The sequence below is a fragment of the Zingiber officinale genome, chromosome 8B (genome assembly GCF_018446385.1).
Source record: "Zingiber officinale cultivar Zhangliang chromosome 8B, Zo_v1.1, whole genome shotgun sequence".
NCBI lineage: Eukaryota > Viridiplantae > Streptophyta > Magnoliopsida > Zingiberales > Zingiberaceae > Zingiber > Zingiber officinale.
In genome coordinates this window covers 42,532,981-42,543,259 of record NC_056001.1, presented here as the reverse complement: position 1 = coordinate 42,543,259, position 10,279 = coordinate 42,532,981, and the positions used below count along the sequence as shown (strand labels likewise).

General features: G+C 35.9%; 1 long non-coding RNA gene across 4 annotated transcripts; it reads left to right on the top strand.

Annotated features, from left to right (window-relative positions):
• Positions 1-117: 117 nt before the first annotated feature.
• Positions 118-8,008, top strand: LOC122014243. 4 transcript variants are annotated; one of them, XR_006120617.1, is made up of 5 exons: positions 118-209; positions 2,160-2,325; positions 2,416-2,512; positions 4,867-4,998; positions 7,400-8,008. It is a non-coding gene; the product is annotated as an uncharacterized LOC122014243 (long non-coding RNA). The 4 variants fall into 4 exon arrangements; XR_006120614.1 differs by having other exon boundaries at positions 4,871-4,998; positions 7,400-8,007; XR_006120616.1 differs by having other exon boundaries at positions 126-197; positions 4,871-4,998.
• Positions 8,009-10,279: the final 2,271 nt, after the last annotated feature.

The following is a 10,279-nucleotide window of genomic DNA, read 5'->3' as shown; positions in this document are numbered from 1 at the left end:
GAGATGAAATGAAATGAAATTTTCTCCTAGTAATTTAGGAGGCAGATTCCGCCAAATTAAGGGTGATATTTGATAATTTGGCCCTAGTATATAAGCCTTTGCTTTCCGCCGATTGACTTTGTTTCGTATGGTCTCGCGATCGTGAAGAAGGAAAAGGCGCGGAAGGCTCTCGGAAGCTTCCTGGATCAAGTCATCTGGTTGATCGTCGGGTTTTGATCTTTCTTCCTCTCATTTCTTTAATCAATCCATGAGATCGTAAAGCTTTGACCTTGTTCGGTTGTGGGGTCCCTTTGGGGCGTCCTGCATAGACGATTAGGGCGCCGTAATGTTATTCTCACTTCGTTGCCCGAGTCTGGCATTAGATGGTCAGTTTGTGCAGTAATTTAATTACAGTTTGATTGACTCGAGGTGTTGGATTCTGTTTGTGAAGTAAATGGAGCACTGATCTGCCTCAGAATAGATTTCTCTCTCCCCCCCATGGCTGATCTGCAACATATTTGGACCAAAATGGGGCCCCCACGGGCGGGATCAACTGGTTATGACATGGATTCTTGCAGCATGAGTCGAGAGGTCGAGGGTCTGCGGCAGCAAATGCGATAACATCAATATCTGTCCGTATTAAACACCTTCGACCACCATGTCATAGCTGGGCCCGTATTCACCGTGATTTACTCCCTCTCATACTTGTGGGGCCGGGGTGAGGGGGCCGCTGGGTTGGCGGTTCCAACCTTTGCAGTATTTGGACCAAAATGGGTCCCCACGGGCGGGATCAACTGGTTATGACATGGATTCTTGCAGCATGAGTCGAGAGGTCGAGGGTCTGTGGTAGCAAATGCGATAACATCAATATCTGTCCGTGCTAAACACCTGAGACCGCCATGTCATAGCTGGGCCCATATTCACCGTGATTTACTCCCTCTCATACTTGTGGGGCCGGGTTGAGGGGGCCGCTGGGTTGGCGGTTCCAACCTTTTGCAGTATTTGGACCAAAATGGGCCCCCACGGGCTGGATCAGCTGGTAAGTGGCCTGGAGTTTGCTCAAATGGTCGCAGGGTCGAAGGTCGCCAGTTGCACACAAGAATAAAATCTTGGTTGGCCTAAAAATTCCTGAGACCCCCAGTCCACTTACCCGCCCAGCTTAACCGTGATTTACTCCCTCTGAAATCCTGTGGGGCCGGGCTCAGGGGGCCGCTGGGGTGGCGGTTTCACCTTTTTTTTGCTCAAATATTTGGACCAAAATGGAGCCCCCGCGGGCTGGATCAACCGGTTAAGGCGTGACATCCTTGCACAATGAGTCGTAGGGTCGACGCGCACTGGATGAATAATCTGGGCCGGCTGGAGACATCATGTTTTACCCGGGCCAGCATTCACCGCTGATTTACTTCCTCCTAGGATCCCTGTGGGGTCAGGCCTAGGGGGCCGCTGGGCGACGGGACCCACCTTTTTTGCACAATATTTGGACCAAAATGGTACCATTGGAAGGTCGGATAAGCGTTGAGTTGATCTGCACTTCTGCTTCTGTACATGTGCGTTTATTTATGAGCAAAAATGATTAATGAGTTTCATCTAATGATGTTCATTTTCTTTTCTTTGTCACAGCATGAAATGCCTGACAATTTCCAGCGAATGCAATTCTTCTGGTTTTACAATTTCTAGTTATCATTAGTCTTCCGGAACCCTAAGCCGGTCCCAAGCCTATAAAAAGGCTAAATGTTCTCTTTCGCTTGGAAAACCAACATCAAAATTTGACTTTTAATTCTATGAGAATATGAATATATGATGAATGTGGTTGATGTGAGGTCATTGCCTTTTACATGATCCTAGGCCTTTTTGTTGTTATTAGTTAGATTGTCAATCTTTACTTAGGTTCGTTAACACAAAACGAATTTAGTTTCTCCTTTCTTGCTAACATGTATGCAAAGCTGATCAGTGAATTTTAAATTTGAAGCTGTGGCTTTTGCCTCATAGTAATGCATCTCAATAGTTTATGTTGCATTTCTTTTGAGATAAGTACTAGTTAGTTGAGGGACATGGGCATAGTTAGTAGTAATATTGTCGGCTTCAATAAGTGTGTCTCATTGTTAGTGTCTTTACAATCTGAATATTTTTTTCTCTGCTGCGATCTCATATGCTTCTTGTTCTGTGATATTACCTTTCAGGTTACTATGAAGTGAAGCACACTGGTTTTGAGACTTAATTCAACCATCCATATCTATCCAACTCAACCAGATGCTAATTGGCCATATTCATAGTGGACATTGGAAATACTTTATGCATGGATATGCACATTAGAACAAGTTCTTATACTGCCACGTCTACTCCAAGGTCAAGATTGGTCATGCCATATGCAATTTGGTTTTATAATCAATGGATTGAATTCTTCTTTAAGTTTGCTCACAAATGTGCACTTGGCAGTCATGATGGCAGGGACAAGTTTCCTCTCACGTTTCTATTAGTTGAAGTCTGTATGTAGGTTCAAAAGCAAGATTCAATCTGTGACAAGCTAATGATGGTAATTTGGTTTGTTAACAGAGCTTTTAGCCTTTTAACTACATTACATATGCACTTTTCTAGCCATACGAAGTAGCTAGTTTTGTTAGATGACGAATTAGACATGTTCTTATCTTGTGGTTTCTACTTGTAATATATGAAGCTTAATGTAGGCTTTACTAATGTGGCAAAACAAGGAGTCTACTAATTTTGAAGAGGGTAACTTTGAATTGTCAACAGAAAGTACTGTATTGATGATATCAAAGTGCCTTGGAAATTGTTTGAAAAATATTTTCAGTCTGGAATTATAACCATTCTTTCTCTATATATATTTATGTATATAATTTGATCACTCTCTCTATGATCAGCGTCTTCAACTCTCAAGTTATCATGTTTCCTTTCAGTTTTACATTGTTTTAAAAAAAATAATTTAAAGTTTTCTCATGTTATTTAATGCCACAATTCAAAACATAGGACTAAAATGGCAGATACCTGTGGGAAGCTGAATAACTTCTGATCAGATGCATGCCTACTTTCAGAAATCAGAATCCAAATTTTGGCCAGAAGACATATTTAAGCTTATTAGGATCATACCAAGAGATTCTTTGTCATAGAATGGTTAAGTATCTTCAAAGATCATATGTCCAGTCTCCTCGTAGGAAAAATGTAACTTTCATAGGCATTGACAGAAACTACTAACATTCCATAAAAGGAACACAAATGGGGCATTTGTAAATTATGGCAAGAATGAAATGCTGCAATGTAAATAGTAAAAGAAGAAATAACTACTTAACTTTGATGATCACTTGCATTTGACTTTTCTCCTCCTTTTTCCAAGCCCATTAATTTATTAATTTAATTTTCAAAATAATAGTATTTCCTAAACAATGGCTCGTAATATCTATTAGAGTGGAAGCTAGGGATTATTAGGTAGAGGAAACCAAAGAAAGCATTAGTAAGTATACTAACAAATTGTTTAATTAATAAAAAATTTAACAGTGGTGTTGAGTGCAGTGGAGAACCTATGTAACTGACCCAAATAGTTCTGACAAACATAGCTTGGTTGATGATGATTATGAATAATTTTCTGTTTCACATATTGGCATCCTATTGTGGTTTAATTTCCATGATGTAAAGTAGAAACTTAAAGAGAAAAACTACTTTCCTCATACCGTAGTTTACTAGTGTCATACAAAAAGGCAATGGATATTTAACTCATAACAGCAAGACCTAATGAATTAAAATAAAAATGGCAGTATTATTTCGATGTGTTGATATTCTCTTTAAAAAATTATGAAAAAACATGATAAGCAATAACTATAGAACTGCAACTAAATAAATGATGGGGAGTGAAGCATCACATTCATGATTTGTATGAGGTAGATGACTACTCTATAGGCAATGCAATTTGATGATTGAGGGGGGTTTCTGTGGATAGATAAGTTGGCAAAACTGAACGTGACTTGTGACTAAGATAAAAATAAGAGGAGAACTGTGTTACTTCTTACAAAACTTAACCAAGAATTTGCTAGCAGAGATGGAAGATGAGCTACAGGGAAAGAAACAATATAAGAATTGGTAAATGAGAGCTAACTGTTGAGTGACACCCGGAGTTCCCCCAAACACTTCAGTAAGGATGAGTTTATCACACTTGTAGGTTTAGACGCGAGAATCCTTTCTGAAGTGTTTGATAAGAAACTCCAGAGGACATCCAACTCTTCTTCTTATCCTCTGTCCAGTTCCTATGACCTATCTATATATAGGCTTGGAGTCTGCTTATTTCCTTAACAGTACTCTGTGTTTGATGATCCAATTGTCCCAATAATTTAATCCATTTTTGTCAAATTTATGAAATCTGAACTATAAAAATTGAATTTTCTAAAATTGCAATTCAGATTTTAGTTATAGAAAAACACATTTATAATATCAACATTTAATTTATTATAAATATTTAGAATCATAATTTCTGTGAGTGTATTAGAAAATTCATATTGTACAAAAACGTTTTTATTATCTAAATTCAAATTCATAATTTATCAAAATTATGAAATAGTTATATAGGAAAATTATGGTCATGGTGTCTTTTTGATATTTTGGAAACATGGGGCACCCTTTTAATTTTTGCCCAATATTCTTTTTCTTATTCTTAAACTACATTCATTGAAACTAGACACTTTGGAGTCTCATGGTTTTCATGAGAATAGAACTTTTAATGTGATCAAAAGGAAATTGACTTCTTGCTATCGTTTCGGCCTGAGTCTTTATCTCCTTTCAACCTTGGTTTCCATGCAAGACCCTTTAATGCATAGAAAAACCTAGATTTGATGGAGTATGCATGAATTTAGAAGGTAGTTCTTGCTTGTTTTGATGTGCAAGACAGGTAATCTGCGTTCCTGCAAGTTGAGCAGCAGCAAAGGACATTTGGATGATGGAGGAATATCCGGCAATACACCCTACCTTTTGGGGGAATGGGATCTTGTGCTAGATTTTGACAGAGACGGAAGAAAGGTATGGCCAAGATATTTGGATTCCCTATCCTCCACACAAGCCAGAATTATGGCTACGTTCAATGTATTGTTTATTTTGGCTGCATAGTTCATTTACATCCTAGCTATATTTTTGCCTCATGTTCAGTCCAGCTTCATATATAGGAAGTTGATTAAGAGTGTCCTTAACTCAAGTTATGTTAGTGAAGTTTATTTGGAGGCCAACTTAATGAACCTTTAGCTTGTGAAAGAACTAACTGTTTCCTTCAGTGCTTCAGACGCTTCATTAAGGCTTTAAAATTCAGTGATAGACCAACCAAGTGTTTGGGAAAATCTGGGTGCCACCAATGGCAGGATTAGTTAGCTTGGAACTTAGCAATGATTGTATGCTCTATCAGTAGGATTCTCTAGCTACCACTAATTTGTGCCTGTGTGTGATAGAGCACTAAACCCAATGCCTGATGAAGTGTTTCGGAACATTATAAAGTATTTTTACTACCAATTTAGTATCAAAGCCAATTAATCCTCCCTCCCTCTACTCTTTTTTTTTCCACTCTTTTTGCACCATATTCCATATAGTTATCATCAATGTTCTTTTCCCTTTCCTACATTTTCATAGCTAGAATGATACTGCATGTAGCTCTCCTCCCTAATCCAACTCATTACGCCAAGTCACTTAGGCAGGAGTCTCTTTGATACTTAGCATACTCGAGAGTGCCTCACTTAGCAACATGAGATTATAGCAGTTTTTGCACTTTTACTCCTTTAATTTGCACCATCAGTCCAGACATTGTTTGAGGTGAGGGGCTGGCTTTGCTGCAACATGGAAGCAGAAATGGAAGATTGAATTCATCCCTAAATGCCAAGGCACTTGGTAGGGGTCACTTTGAAAGTTCAACATGCCCATGAGGGGCCTCACCTTGCAATGCTGAGTCCAAATGGAGGGATTTACTTCTTCTTCGTCTGGCTTTTACATTAACACCGCCATCCCTATATTTCATCCATCAGATAAATTGTTCATGATAATCTAGGTATATTCCCACAGCAGCATTGTTGCCTTGCCACATGGTCACTTGATCCTTTAGCAGGTGCCAAAGGGCATCTGCAAATTCAGATTCAGCAGTAATAGACTCATAGCCTATATGCCATCAAATGACCATAACATTACAATCTGGACATCATTGAATGAATCATAGTTGATGATGATATCTTGTAATGCTGAAAAATGTACCTGGGCCACTGGAGCAATTTCATGACATCCTCCAAGTCTATTTAGCCATCCAACAATCTTCTCTGATCCAACATTATTTGGTAATTCGAAATCTTCATGACATTACTGAATCCTTTTGCCGCAACATTGAAACTTCATCTACATGTAGCATCTTTAGTTTAATCCTCACTCCATGCAATCCTTAGGTCTCCTGATTTTAGCCTGATCTATTAATCCTAATTTTCTTTATTACTCGTTTGAGTATCCTGCAATAATCAGTAGCGGATATACAATGTTTACTGGGAAATGTATCAAACAGCTAATACTAAGGACTGTTGTATGTTTGACTCCTATTTGAGGTGTTGACATGGTGCTCAATTCAATTCTGTGCATCAGTTGTAGATTTCCCCACCAGAGCTTGAATTTCTTTTTTCCTTGTAACCTGTTATTACATTTTTTAACATCATTTAGTTCCAGGATGCAAAGAAGCAATAAAGTAGATATAAAAAAGCAAGCGTCCCTCAATCTAGATACACTTTCACCATCAAAGCAGGCGACAAATACTCGAAGTAAGACTTCAAGAGCTCATGAATTAAAGTAACAAGTAGCAGCACTATTATCTGTAGATAGATATGCTGGAGCAATTGAGCACGAGCAGTGATGATTATATCAAGAAGAGAGATGTGTAAATACTTAAATAATTTCCCTATGACTTTCCCAAGAACTAGCTATTAAATATGGAAGATGAGCTACTGCGAAATAAGCAATATGATAAAGAACTGTTGCTTGAGAGCTCATTGTTGAGTGACACCCAGAGTTCCCCCAAACACTTCAGTGAAGGCCAGCTTATCCTACTTACAGGTTTGGGCTCAAGAAGCCCTTCTGAAGTGTTTGAGGGACTCCAGAGGACATCCAACTGTTCTTGTTATCATCTGTCCAGTTCCTAGGACTTATTTATAGGCAGGCCTCTTACTCATTTCTTCAAGAGCATTTACTAATACATCTTAACCTACTGACTTTCGACATCAAATTAGAGTATTGACCATGGATATTGTTTACTTTTTTAAAAAAGTGTTGATTCTCTTCAGCTAAGCCTGTTTGTTTGAACTATTTTCTACAGGTTAAGATTAATAGAGTTTAAGTTTCTAATTGAATCTTTACTGCATTCATTGAAACTAGACACTTTCGAGTCTCATGATCTTTCTTGTTGTAGGTAAAGTCCTTTCGATGTTCTCAAGAGGCCATTTTCAATGTGCTCAAGTGTCCTTGTAATGTATTTCCATGGTAGGAGCTGATTCTCATTTTGATGTGGAGGTAATGGAATTCTTATCGCTACAATTTGAGCAGCAACACTAGGCACTTGGATGATGGAGGAATGAAATCTGGTAGAAGATTTTGACATACATGAAGGAAAGGCAAGGTCAATAGATTTGGATTCCTTATCTTCCATTCAAGCCATAATTATGGCTAGGTTCATTGTGTTGTTCATTTGGCCGCCTTCTCCATTCAAAATTCATAGCTGCATGATGCGGCAAAATATGCTGCTTCGTTGGAGATTGATGATGAAGTACCCTCTCTACATGAATCAACACATGTCAGAGGCGTCGCGGGAGTCATCTCAACGAGGTCCCTATGAATGCCATAAAAAATAGAATAGTAGAAATATAAATAAGAAAAAGCTATGATTAAGGTTAAATATCGGGAATTCTCCAGCTAATACGATAGACTTTAATATTTATAGAGGATTGTTATTTCAAATCCTAACTAATTATTAGATCTCAAAGATTGTGGGTCATGTGTGGATCATGTCCAATTTTAATATGTTAGACTTGTCAGAGTGAAGTCGACCATATACAAAATCAACATATTTTTATGTTCAAATTGATTCAATTAGTTGAACCGATGAATAATCAATCAAGTTGAGCATAATATAATTGTAGCAAAATGATGAATCGAGTTGAGCATAATATAAGCCCAATGATGAACTTGTTTAGATGTTGAGATTTAATACCAAACAAAACGGTGCTTCACATTTAATGAGGCTTAAGAATAAGATCGTCAGGCGTTGCCGCGTTGGGTAAGTTAGTTTGTAAATTCTTTTACGAGCCTTTCTTTTTATAACAAAAAATAAAAACGGGAATAAACAAATAAAATATTAAAACAATTAAAATGCCCTTCACGCATCCAACAAAACGTCACCTCCCACAGTTGAAGAGTAATACGTTTCGACCACGTGGTCAATATTTTGGAAAAAAAAAAATATTCCTTCCGCGTGGCTACAACACAATGAGCAGTTGAAAATAAAAACAAATATATATATATATATATATATATATATATATATATATATATATATATATATATATAGTAGTGATATCATGCGGGACTTAAGATGCGTGACTGTGCGCACCTGTTCCTCTGGACTGATCAGGACATATCCTGATCGGTCTAGGAGACTTCTGATCAGTCTGTGGACCGATCAGGATCAGTATATGATCAATTAAAAAATTTAACATTTCCTTATATAAATTTTTAATACCTTAATATATCCCCTTAACATATTACAATACTCAATAAATGCTTAAATTAATTTTATTTTAATTTTTTTAAAACCAAACACTATAACCTAATTGGGAAGCCTAAACCCCAGAGGTAAAATCTAAAAAAAAAAAATAGCTTTAACACTATAACCAAAGCCTGAACCCTAGAAATAAACTCTTAAAAAAATATTTTATTTTTTATTTTTTTTCAATTATTTTTAAATTCATAAATAAAAAAAATAAAAATAAAAAATAAAAACAGTTGTTACCCTGCGCGGCGCGCACAGTCATGCACTGTGGCGTCGCGCAGGATAACAAAATTGTATATATATAGGAGTGATCTTCTGTGCTTGCACAGTGCGCGACTGTGCGCGCGCAGGAGATCGCTCGGTTTTTTTATTATTTTTATTATTTTTTTTATTTTTTTTAATATTTTAAATTTAAAAAATCAATTAATTTTTAATACCTTAATATATGCCCTCAACATATTACAATACTCAATAAATGCTTAAATTAATTTTATTTTAATTTTTTTAAAAAACCAAACACTATAATCTAATTGGGAAGCCTAAATCCTAGAGGTAAAATCTAAAAAAAAAATAACTTTAACACTATAACCAAAGTCTGAACCTTAGAAATAAACTCTTGTTATCCTGCGCGACGCCACAGTGGGCGATTGTGCGCACCGCGCAGGATAACAACTGTTTTTATTTTTTTTAATTTTTTTTTTAAAATTTATGAATTAAAAAATAATTGAAAAAAAATAAAAAATAAAATATTTTTTTAAGAGTTTATTTCTAGGGTTCAGGCTTTGGTTATAGTGTTAAAGCTATTTTTTTTTTTTAGATTTTACCTCTAGGGTTTAGGCTTCCCAATTAAGTTATAGTATTTGGTTTTAAAAAAAATTAAAATAAAATTAATTTAAGTATTTATTGAGTATTGTAATATGTTAAGGGGATATATTAAGGTATTAAAAATTTATATAAGGAAATGTTAAATTTTTTAATTGATTTTTTAAATTTAAAATATTAAAAAAATAAAAAAAATAAAAAAAAATCAAGTGATCTCCTGCGCATGTGTACAGTCATCTCCTCTATATATATATATATATATATATATATATATATATATATATATATATATAACTTGCATAAAAATAAAATTAAAACAACTCATTATATTTTTATTTTTTTATTATTTCTGTTTTTCGTTTGGCAATGATTGAGATTGATAGAGTAAAGACAGCAGGGTCTTACCAATATAGAGTTCTGGATGATTGATTAAGTCTCCATTTGGAGGATTAATTATTATTACACATCATTGTCATCAAAAATTAAATTTTGTCAAATAATTGTGTGAGAGGGTTTAAGTTATCAAATGTATATTGCTTATGTACATTCAATAATCCAATTCGTTAACGTATGGATGGTTTAACGAGGTATGAGATACGGACTTCTATAAGAAGAGGAAGTCAAAATTCCCTATGGGCATGATGTTGAATTGTTGACTCCTCTTCTTCCTCGTTTCTCTCCTCTCCCAATTGAGTTAAAAGT